The sequence below is a fragment of the Perna viridis genome, chromosome 2 (genome assembly GCF_037379345.1).
Source record: "Perna viridis isolate PV_CMFRI_1.1 ecotype Kerala chromosome 2, ASM3737934v1, whole genome shotgun sequence".
In the NCBI taxonomy this organism is placed as follows: Eukaryota; Metazoa; Mollusca; class Bivalvia; order Mytilida; family Mytilidae; genus Perna; species Perna viridis.
In genome coordinates this window covers 37,429,504-37,442,082 of record NC_142446.1, presented here as the reverse complement: position 1 = coordinate 37,442,082, position 12,579 = coordinate 37,429,504, and the positions used below count along the sequence as shown (strand labels likewise).

Below are 12,579 nucleotides of genomic sequence, written 5' to 3'. Positions count from 1 at the left end.
TATTGTTTAAACATTAATGAATTGAACGTAATGTGAAACGCTAGGAATATTCGAGATTTTATCATAAGCAAATTAACAAAGGAGTTTAAGAAGTTTATTTAGAAATATAAACAATTGATGAACATTACATAATTTTTAAGAAGAATTGTTTCAGTGTATTAGTTTAGACAATAAGCATATGAAATTTTGTCAAGTCCAATGAAATGAAAGAAAAGATCAACAAAGTTGTCCATGCTTTGACCCTTTAAGAGCTGCATGTAATAAGATCTGTAGACCTTTAGAGTGACTTTGGTCATAAAAATCTATCCAAACATAAGTATAGGGTAGGTTGAGCACATGTGATCTTACGAGGTGTACATAATTTTTTTTAAAACTGACTTAGGTAGTGTAGGCTACATGAAAAATAGTAACATAGTTTATAAATAAAGGTATCATTGCGTAGTGATATACATGCTGGTTGAGTTATATTAAGTTCTTGGTTCGTCACTTCGGCATCTGTACTAAAGTACACTTTAAATAGACAAAACATGTGCAAATGTACAATCTAATCATCCTACGAACACGTCACATGAGTACAATGAACAAACCCTCATTTATGTTAAAATAACATGAGATATTGTATCATAAGATCTCACAGCTGATATAGTCAACTAATACTGTGCCATCTTTAATTTTTTTGTTTGACATAACAGCATGTAAAATCAATTAATTTTGTAGCTCCTACATCTATAAAACAAACTATGCGAATAGAAACGCGTAAACGCATCGCGGTAATCGGTGAATTCATGCTTTTCAAAAAAGATGGCACCCAATTCGTTCGTGTTTTCACTTTAATACTCTTGCAATTACACGATCATGGTGTCACTGTGCAGGGAGGACCCTTTTGTCTGGACGATTTTTCCGTTATTTTTTTCCCTTCAATTAATAGTCAATGATATTCATTGTAAGGCGTCGATTCACAAAAGTCAGAATTTTGTTAAATTGTGCTATAATTGCAAGACGTAAACAGGCAATGCTCTCATTGTGGCGTTTCGTCGTCAGTAATAGCTACCTCAACAACATACAGCAAGTCGTTAATTCTATCAGCATACACATGCTTAAAAGTATTCCCATTTCTATACTGTACGGTGTTTTCCGAAAGCCAACCAAGAATATTTAAACCGTAAAACTGATTTATGATATGAGTTGATAGAGGTATTCATCCTTCCGTCCGAACTTCCTTTATACATTGGTTTGTCTTCTTTTACCACCGGAATTTCATGAAACTATTACAAAAATATATCATCATATCCCAACTTCCAAAGTAGGGGTTAATAGTGAAAGGAGTGCTGTGGTTGGACACTATGTACATGTTGCTGAAAATTATCTAGAAAAATCATACACTGTTTGCCACTTTAATTATTTAACAAAAATATGTATTTATTCTATCATGGTGACTTCTCTTTTTGGACACGATTAAGATACATTTTTCTGGATATTCTAGATATCAGTAGTAGAATTTTGTTAGTATTTTAAATCCACCGATGCCATTTTTTCTCATAACCTTGTCATTTGATTAGTAATTCATGTTACCATCAATGTGACGTACAACCTGGATATTGCGCGGATATAGAATATAATGGATATTTCAATGCCACTTATTTCCGTTCAGTGGACGAAAAATGACTCCTACGAAATATTTAGAGAAAAGTTTTTGTGTTCGATATCGACACTCGCTTACTAGTTATTTGATATATTGAAACATTATCTGGCAGTAAACAGATCTTTTGTGAAACCTTTATATTGATTAAATAATTTTTGTTTTACTTCATATACATTTCAGAAAAAAACTTTTGTTCCACACAACATACCTTACTTTGTACTTATCATACACGTTGAGTCGTTTTTATTGCATAAGCCCACAGAAGCAACAACCCGCAGGTAAACGTGCAACCCAAACTCCGAGCTTACCAGTTGTCACTAAATCTTAGATATGCTTCTTTGTTGGTGGAGAAGCAGTGACTACGAATATTGAAGTACTTGATGTGACACAGCTGTTCATGCTGACGAGACAACCTAGGCGAGCTGTAAGATGTACATTTGATTTAACCTGATATCCTGGCTTTTGAGTGGGGTTTTTCAGAAATTTGTAGGTGCTATATCAAAGAGTGATCAAGGGAACCAAGGTTATAGCGGTAATCAAAAGAATGCAATCCAGGGACAAAGACCAGACATAGAAAACAGACACAAACAACAAAGAACATAGAGTAACTAAAATCATACATCAAAGTAACAAAAGCAAATGAGCAACTCGGACTCCACTAAAAACTGGGAGCATGGACCAGGTGCACCGGTAAGGTAAGCGTCCTCTGCTTTTCTAGAAACACCCGCCGAGTTGCTCATAAAAAGTCAAGTCCGGGGTAGACGAAAGAGGAAATGAAAACTTTGACACGTTGAAGAAATCTGTTTTCATGGCGCAGATGGATACACCGTAACGATCCACGAGTTCATGATGACGGCCATAAAACTTTTGTAGTGATGACTTCAATCTTGTAGCAAAATAACCCTTCTGCAGAAGTCTATTTGTTAGAATACTAGCGCGATACAAAACGTCTGCGTAGTCTCGGCAAGCTCTGGCATAACGTATGAGTTGTGATATGAACACTCCATACGCAGGTGCTGAAGGGATGTTGCCACAGATGAAAGAAAAGTTGTCAATTTTAAATGAAAAGTCACCACGTTTGTCGTAAAGTTTGGTCAATAGTTTTCCTTTACCATCGATTTCTATGTGTTGGTCAAGATATGAGGGTGACTTCACAGTGTCTGTAGTATCCTTTATCTCAAGTTCTTTGGAGAAGATGCGATGTATAAAATCCCCGAAATTAGGATTGCTTAAAGATAATACGTCATCTGTATTGCGGAAACTGAGATTATAGGATCTAGCTAAACGATATTTTTTCTTTCGGATCAGATCAGCTATAAAGTCAGCCTCATAAGAGTGAAGGAATAGGTCAGCAAATAGAGGAGCACAATTTGTTCCTATTTGAATGCCGACCGTTTGTTGAAAAACGCGTCAACCACACTGGACAAATATGTTGTCGATTAAAAATTCAAGCATTTTGTAAACATCTACTTCTGTATATTTGGAAGATGATTTGGAATTATTTCTTACAAAGTATGAGGAATCTCTACCAAGAACTATATGTTTGTATCTAGGTGTACCATCTTTTTTAAAAAAAAACAACGGTGTATAATGTTTTTAAGTCGGGATTTTAACTGAGTATGTGGAATAGAAGTATACAGTGTTGAAATATCATAGGTTTTAATGCTATTATATCATGATAATAGTCTTGAACTGAAAAAGATCTTTCGAATTTTTCAGGATCCACATTGAATTAATACCACTACGGGAGTAACAAGCGTTGTGGTAGGGCTGCAAACCCTCTTTGACAGCTGTGAGTAGAAAGTTAAAAGTTTTGAAGGAGGTTTGGTGGTACATTTTGTAGATCCAACTATGTAACGTTGTTTGTATAGATTCTTGTGGAGTTAAGGAATCAAGTATGTAGACGGTAAATCACAGTCATCGTCCTTGGTAGAGAGACCAAAAGAATATAGCACAGATTTATGGTTTACCACAATTTCTTCATTGGAGAGTGTGGTAGCAGTATAGGTCTTATCACTGCTATTATTTTCTACGTCTACCTCTCATAATAAACATTGGATGTAAAACGTTTTGCAGACAAAAACAATGTTGTTTTGGGCTTTGTCTGCTGGTACGACAACATATTTGTCATGTATAGTAGACAGTGTTTTGCTACATCAGGGTCTTTGAAAACTGATGTAGCATTGGCACTTATTGACCTACTTAAAACTTTCATTTGTTTCAAAATTAAGGACCTCACGGTCTTTAACCACTCTGACAGGGAATCGATGTCTTCGTATTCTCGTTTTATCCATTTTCTTGCGTAGTCCACCACGGCATCCATAAGAAGTTATAATTCTTAATTTATTGAGCGCGGTTCACGGTACTTGGGATCTTTAGAAAGGATATTACGCAGAGATTCGTTTTCGATGATGGACAAATCTCCCGTAATGACGTGACCGGAAGGACCATATTTGAATGGAGAGTTTTTGCACGAACAGTTAGGTGGTTCAGTCTTGAAGTCCTCAATCTCGAGGTTCTACAGTAGTCTTTCATAGTTGAACATTTTGGATGCAATGGGTTAAGTATAGGAATATGAAATAATTGGTATGGCTTTGTCTTTGAAATATGGGGAATTTTGTTGGTAACGTTTTTGTGATGGAGGATGTTAGCCAAATTAATTGCTTCTATACCTTTGTTGACAAACGGTAGTGGAAGAAATAATCATTTTTCTTCATCCTGACTTTTCACACAAACTGGTTTAAAGAGTCTGTGGAAACCAATATCTAAAATGAAATCGAAGTCTTAGAATGGCAAAAAATTGTTTATGACAAAAGAAACTGTTTCTCATTACGAACTTGTTAATTGATATTGATTACCGGAAAATTCATCCTTTTATTTTTTTAGATATAAGTTATGAGTCTTTTCAACTATTCGTGAACAATAAATAATTTTCAGCTAATTGAAATTTAAATGGTTACCTGTATCGTTAATAAAAAAAAAATACTATCGGAAAGGTGTTAATATATCTCTAAATAATAATTGTATTTTAATTAACTGTAATGTTTGTCTAATTTAGCATTTCATCTGTTGAACAGCCATGGTAATTTTGCATTAGTTTATTTTTTTTAGATTTTGTAGTTCCTACAGATGCAACCGTTTTTTCGAGTTAAATACGTTTATATATTAATGTGCCAGGAATATTAAATTCCTTTTTTGTTTATTTTTTCAAAGATGTGTCACTTTTCAAGAATTGACTTTGTTCCGATTGTATGTGGATGGCAGGAGAATTTTGCGACACCTTCATGTTGTTTTCATGTCACTCATGCTTACGTATTTTATGTGGCAGAATGGATAATCCAAAAATTTATCGCATGTGTTGCTTGTTAGCATGGTAGAGGATATAGTCAGGCCTTTGTTTTAATAATGACGAACGTAACTGCTGTTTGATATGCAGAATTTATTAATTGGACATGCATCATTTCTTTTCTGTTTAATTTGTTAACGTTTAAACGTTTTTCTCCTGTTTTATTTTAATCGCGTTTTTTTTTCTTCATAATTTTGTCCACATTTATCGTAATGTTTGTATTGGATTGGTTGTGTTTATTGAAGTAAGATGTTTTAGAATTTGTTACATTAATATTCAGTTGATACTTTTTTTGCAGTATTGAACTAAATCGGTTGACTTGACTGTAAGACCAGAACCTAACATTACATCCCGATTGTGTTCAGACGATAATCCATACTCACCGATGAAAATTCAGTACAATTAAGCCTGTGTCGCCTTTCATTCGGGGATCTGTAAATTCTCGAGACTAACAATTACCTACGGCGTTGCCTTAGGTAACAGTAGGTAACTGGGGTTAATACATTTACCGTTTTCATGACCATTTAACTAATGTATACTATCGAAGTATTCATGTTTCTTTCCAAAATCAACATTGTAGCCAGTATTTTCAGGAGTAAAGGGATCATATATCCTAAAGTACATTTTTATACTTTCTTTCATTGACTTCATGAAATGATATTTATTGATGTCGTTTTTACTATGGATGGTATTGATTTCACTGAAAACGCCAACATGCATGGCCTCATTGACTAATCTAGAATTAAATGTCTTGACAAGACAATCATCAATAATCAACACCTGTCGAGTTGATCATGAAAGTCTGGGTTAGACGAAAGAGGAAAGGAAAACTATGACATGTTGAACAAAATTGTTTTCATGGTGCAGATTGATACACCAAACTTCTTAACATTAGACAAAATAGACATATCCATTCCGGAAAAAAAACACCGACCCTATTAAAGTTAGTGCTCTGTACAAACACATTAAGATATATTTTGTAAACATCACATAATGTCCGTAAAGAAGATATCGAATTTTGTTCACTTGATTTGTATTGTTATGTTGTTTTTTTTTTAACATTATGCTTTTACTTTATTTTTGAATTATTTTTGTTTGCTTTTGTTTGTGTTTTTTTTTTGTTTTGTTTTTGTCTTTTTGTTTTGGCTATTTGTCAATTTTTTTTTTATTTTGTTCTTGTCTTTTAATTAATTTTATCCATTCTAATATTTTCTAGTTTCTTCGTACTATCGAACAATAAATAGAATCATCATGTTTATTAACGACAAATTGCCATATTATAGTAAATTACAAGCTTTACTATACATCCAAACTTTCATCCATTTAACACAATACGGATTTGTAACACTAAGTAACAATTGATTTTAGTCAACCAATCGTTTTTCAGACAGCATTATCTATATAGTATGCTATGATGGAAACTTTCTTTAATAGGATTCGGTTCAGTGTCATCTAATATTTTGATATTTTATATTACAACATTAAAATGTGTCTAACAAGACAATGTTTAATGTTTTAGATTAATAATTGGATTATACTGTTTTGTAATTTTTGTCATTTGACAGGTAAGTGAATGTGTAATTTTAAACCCACGTTGTTTTGGTAGATGAATGTATCGTAGATTTATTCGTCGTTAAGTTTGTGTTAATGTCGAGTGCACATAACACTTCGAGCTGTGAAACAAAAACTGTTTGTACTGCTTATAGATAAATAGATGTGCGTTATTTATACCTGAGTCTTTTTAAGAGCTAATATTCCCTATATAATGCATGTACACATAGCGCATCGTATCAACGTTGAAGACCTGCAAATTCATTACTTCCTAAATTGGTGTAATTGAACAAACTAGACAATTAAAGGTCGTGACTTCCTATTGAACCTTGATATCCACTATAACCACACGAAAGTCGACAACAGTTTTACATAAGAAATCTGAATAGATTAAGACATGATTCCTGATTTATTTATTGAATATAATAAACTGTTTATGTAATCTACGTTTCCAAAGCTTTGAAATGTATACGGAATCTGGAAAACACTCCTTTATTCGGGTCTATATAAATATCAGTTATTTATTGGGATAACAATAAGAGTACTCAGCATACAACGTATCAGACGTTCTACTTGATGGCTGTAAATAGTATGTTGTTACAAGTGTCTCTTCAAATAATTACATTTCAATTGTTCACTCAAAATGTTTTCTTTTGTCTCTCCTAGACTATTATCGCTTTGCGCTTAATCGTCATCAGTCGTCGTCGTCGCATTTCGTCAAATTTTCTATGAAAAATCTTTTAATTCACTTCCTCAGTCGAGCACTACCATTCTCGGGGTGTGAACCATCGAAACTTCAAAACACTTTCAGAGAAACGGAAAAATAGCATATTCAGCTTCAAAAAGTAGTACCCTGTAGAGGTATGAGGACCATCCGTTTTAGTTATTTCCTCTGAAAAATTAAAAATGACGATTTTAGTGATTTTAGCTTATAATTTGAAAACCATAATGGATAAAAAGAATGTTTAAATGTTTCTTATGAGATCGATTGGCCAAACTATGTGACAAACGAGATGATTTTTCATTCCGTATTGTCAACTTTCCTTTCAAACTGTGGCAACATCCCTACAACACCTGTGTATGATGTTTCCATATCACAACTCATACATTATACCAGCGCCTGCCGTAACTACGCAGACTTTTTGTATTGCGCTAGACTTCTTACAGTTAGGCTTCTGAAACAGGGTTATGTTGCTACAAGATTGAAGTCTTCACTACAAAAGTTCATGGTCGTCATCATGAACTCTGGATCGATACGGTGTGTCCATCTGCACTAAAAACATTTTGTTGAAATGACTCTTATAAAAAGGCATACCAAAGTCATCATAAGATTGAAGTTGTAAGATGATATGGGAGTTATTGCCCTTGACGCAAAAAACTGACTTTCTTCCAGTTTACCAATATCTTGCAAATCATCGTAGATACAAGGAAACTTCCGGTTCTTTAAAATATCGGTATGACAAGGCCAAGAATTGCCCCCATTGGATCGAAATTCAAGCACATTTATTAGATTTTGTCCTTGAAAGAACAAAAATTATGATTTATGTAGTGTTAAGCCAATATGTTGAAATCAATTAAAAATAAAAAAGAGACTTTTAGTTGATTAATGATCCATATAACGAAACCTACAACGTTTCCATTGAATTAGTAGTAGTTCGACTCCTTGTTTGATTTTTTTTACCTTTGAAAAACGAAAAATGATCATTTATGAATGAACTTTCAGCCTACAAAAGTTTTGATTGTTCATAGTGGTAGAACGACTCCTTGTTAGGGTTATTGCCCGTAAATGGCAAAACCTTACTTTGTTCACTGTATAGCCAATATCTTCAAAACCATAATAGATAGAGGGAAACATGCATTTGATGAAATAACTCGCGCTATGAAGCTTTCAAAAGTTTTAAAAACAGCAATAAAATAGAAATAAACATTCAATTTTGGATTTCTTTTCCGACTGATCAGACCTTCAAAAGTTTAAAGTGGGCTGAAGTTATAAGAAGGCTCTTTGATACAATTCTTGCCCTTGAAGTAAGAAGCCAGTGCACTATCAAAAGACCACCGAGTTGGTTTAATCTCGAATTATGAAAATGTCAAACTTTACTCTTTTGAACACATTAAAATAATTGACATCGAAAAACTAAAATGATCAGGCACTATTTTCAACCCTCATTAATGAGATGGCCTTGTGTAAATAAATCATTGATATATCCAACAAAGATGCTGTTCAATGCCTGCAAATGCGGGTTTAATGCCTTTTATATCATGTTTGAAACAGTTCATGATTCCTTTAATCCCAAGTCGCACATTAAAATTCACGGTAATTTTCTTACAACAGAACATTTTAAAAGTCAATAAAACGCATAATGCATTTACAGGGCAATAACTAAATGATGGTGTTCTTATGTCTACATTAGTTTAGCTATAAAATACTTAGTATGAAAAAACATATTTTCCATCAGGATTTTGGAAGCAGGTTTTGAATATCGTAAAATGTTAATATAAAGCAACGTTTTTTAAGGTTTTTTTTTTAAATGTCCATAGCATAAATCGCCGATATGTTGATATAACTGTTATCAATGAGTTAATTAAGACACTAATTTGTAACACCCCCTCCTCCATTTTGAAGCGGATCGAAATTCATTTTATTTATATCATTATTTTTTTTTTAATTAAGAAAATATTTGTGCGATGCCACTACTGGTTACAAATAGGTCCCGGCGGTTATTCACCAACCGTGTAGTCAGACTTTTCTTGCCAGGAATTATGTATTAATTTTTTTTTTCCAAACCGTAGCACAACACTAGTATTCGAAATCTCTAAAAACACTGAGGTTTCATTCATTGTATTTGTCATGGGACATAAAAGTCCTTTGAGATACTTTGGTAGAACTAATCGGTGGTTATTTTTGGCTTCTTGTTTTTGTTATTTTTTTTAATTTTTGGTGCTGTATGCTTACAATTCACTTTTATTTCTTTCTAAAGATTTGGCTCTTATGCTGCTCATGAGAAGTTATTCTTTGACACACCTGTGCAGCATATCGAAATTTGCAGTTTTGTATGATTAGTATTTCTTAATACAGGAATCCAGTTGTTCTAAAACATTTTTACAATTTTACATTTTGTAAACCGATATTATAGCTGCAACAATCCCAATATTTCTAATCTATCAAAAATCTTCCAACAACCGTATAAAAAATCGCAAATCCATGAAAAAAATTGTAAACGACAACCTTCTCTAACCTTGGTTCCTTGATTACTCTTTCTCTTTCTTGTGGTATTTTAATCATACAAGTTCTTTCCGTCCCCTAGTAAGTCGATTTTTCTGCAGCACATTTCTGGTTTCATCCTATTTTCCAGTATTTTAATTAATAGGGATTGTTGAGACGAACCAAATTCATCTTTACACATTATTTTCCTTAAAAACTAAAAATGTTCCTGATTTCTCAATTTCAAATCATAATACCGCATTGAAGGTTTTCTATATTGATTTTTTTTATTGTTAAATAATGTTAAATTGTAACACGCTATTTACCTATGTATTTTATTTGTGTGTGTGTTTGGGGGGGGGCTCCTGTTATCGCTACATTATGGTTATTTAATATTGATTTTCACTTTAAACGAGAAATATGTAATGTTTTTTAGTAAAGCCCACCGTGTTGCTCGACGTACTGTTTCCCTTAAGTAGCAGTCTTTGTAGGAATCATGCACATGCTGTAAAATGTGATACACCCCAAAAAGGTTACACAGTTTTATTTTTTGTTATTAAGTTGCTTTATTGGTATGTATGATGATATTATTCATTCCAATCTGTCTGCTCTAATGAGTTAATTCACATTTAAAATCCAATCGTTTCTATTGTATTTAAGTGTCATTTACAGGGTTATCTCCAGCTACAGCGCATTCTGTATTATTATTATCTCTTAGGAACATGGGTTCTATGAAGAGCCACATGTACTTTTCTGTTTTCTAAAAATTCAAAAATATGTAGGCTTTCCAACCATGTCCCACTCTTTGAATAATTCTTAGTTGGAGAGCAACTTAAATATCTAAATGCCCCGTGCAGGTCCGGGTGTTAAAAGAATAGGCCTGCAGCAGCGCTAAGCTTGTCGTAAAAGGCGACTAAATAGTGCTTAGAACCCTACCCGGGGGCTAGGGCGCTTTGCCCACAGAGCAACAGGGATGTGTGCCCCAGGTGGTGGAATGGGGTACCCCTGGCGTGTTACATGCTGAGGTTGTCAGGCTATAATACGGAAAACCTGACCGCAGACCATAGTGGTGCACCGTGTTGGGAAAGATGCCACGTTCCTTGCACGTTAAAGATCTCTACTGTGGTATTCTCCCGGAGTAGGAACCATAGGGCTCCACCACAGGTGGCTAAATTGCCCGACCCTCCCCATCTCTCTCTATTTCCAGTGGCAATCAAAATTTGTCAACCCCATTGTCCTTGTGTCCCATCCCTTTTTCATTTCATCATCATTTCATGTTCATTTTATTATCAATTTCATGTTCATCGTCTGAATATAGCTGAAATATTGCTGCTCGGACGTTAAACCCCAACAAACAAACAAACATAAATATCTAAACCAATTAGTAAGATGAGGTGTCGTGTAAAAATAATTTTCAGAGACATTTTCCAACAGTTAAAATGTTTTTTTAATTGATAATTAAATGACAAAAACACGCGACCGTGTCATAATGAGGGATCCCAATTGAATTAAAAAAATTTCCAAATTAAACGTCGTTATATACTTAAAAATGAAGGGGTAAATATTGTCCTATGTAAATGATTTTACTATCGTAGCAATTTAAAAAAAAGGGGGAATCGTGAATTTACCAACAGAAGGCCGAATCTAATTAACAGAAGCTTGACTCATATCCTAACTTCGATTGGATAAAAGCAAAATATCATACGAATGTCTGATGTGATCAAAAAGCGACAGAATTGCCTTAACATTTGAAACATGGCAATGATAGATTATTAAATCATTTTGAAGGCACAAATCAATACATATTTCAATTTTTCTTTCAGAAAGGGGCAAATCAAATAGAAAGTCTTATATCTTATTACTTAGAGGGTTTAAAATTACGAAAGAGGTGGTACGTTGCATAGCAATTAGGCTATTTAAGTTGGTGTAAATATTCTCAGTACAAGGCATTCTACAGTATTTGAATTGAACTTTGAACGTTTGGAAATGTACAGGGGTACCAATTGAAAGAGGGAACCAGCGGAAATTAAAATAATGTAATAAAGGGACAAAGACCAGGCATGGAAAGCAGACATACATAAAAAAGAAGATAAAATAACCAATATAATACATACTAGGTAACAAACGAAAATGAGCGACTCGGACTCAAACCTGGAGTATGAAAAACGTGCACCCTAAGTGTAAGCGTCCTCTGCTTTTCTAGAAACACACGTCGAGTTGCTCATAAAAAGTCACGTACAGGGACGACGAAAGAGGCAAGGAACACTATGACACGTTGAATTGAAGTATTAAGTTTAGACAAGTTAAGTTTTATCTTAAGCATACTCATAGTTGAATATTCTTAATAAGTATTGGAGACAATCCATGTTGTACTGACATATCATCCAACTGTTATATTGACAAGTTCTTATTGTAATTCAGTATATTGCTCAAAAATATATTGCATTATTCGATAATATTGTGGGATGATATATGTATTTTAAACACTGTAGTAGGTTTGTATAGTTTGAAAGATAACACTTTTCTGTTTTTGTGTAGTACTAGTTTTCATTTTTATTTCAGGTAGCTTATTACTATAAACATTTTTACAGTATTGTGTCCGTGTAAACTTACCTTCCTATTATAAATTTTGTATCGCACAATGTGTAAACAGTACATTAGAAAGGGGAACATAATTCAGCATAATGATTTTTCGATATATGAAATGGTAATCGTTGGGAATTTTTTTCTATACGTTTACATTATCTTCCCTGTATCAATTTGATCCGATGGAGCAGTGTAGTGAATAGACTCTCACATTCTGAGACGTTTGTATATAAAATAAATATTGGAAATACG

The 12,579-nt window shown here is 33.6% G+C and overlaps 1 protein-coding gene across 2 annotated transcripts in view; it reads left to right on the top strand.

Moving 5' to 3' along the window:
- The window catches only part of LOC148624905 (uncharacterized), a 43,330-nt gene that overhangs the window by 21,901 nt on the left and 8,850 nt on the right, over positions 1-12,579 (top strand). Inside the window, exon 1 of one of the 2 annotated variants that reach the window (XM_088568033.1) lies at positions 6,424-6,553. The exons of the other annotated variant lie outside the window; for it this stretch is intronic. The gene's annotated coding sequence lies outside the window, so the exon portion shown is untranslated. Of the gene's footprint in view, positions 1-6,423; positions 6,554-12,579 lie in introns of those variants that run through there. 2 annotated transcript variants of the gene reach the window in all.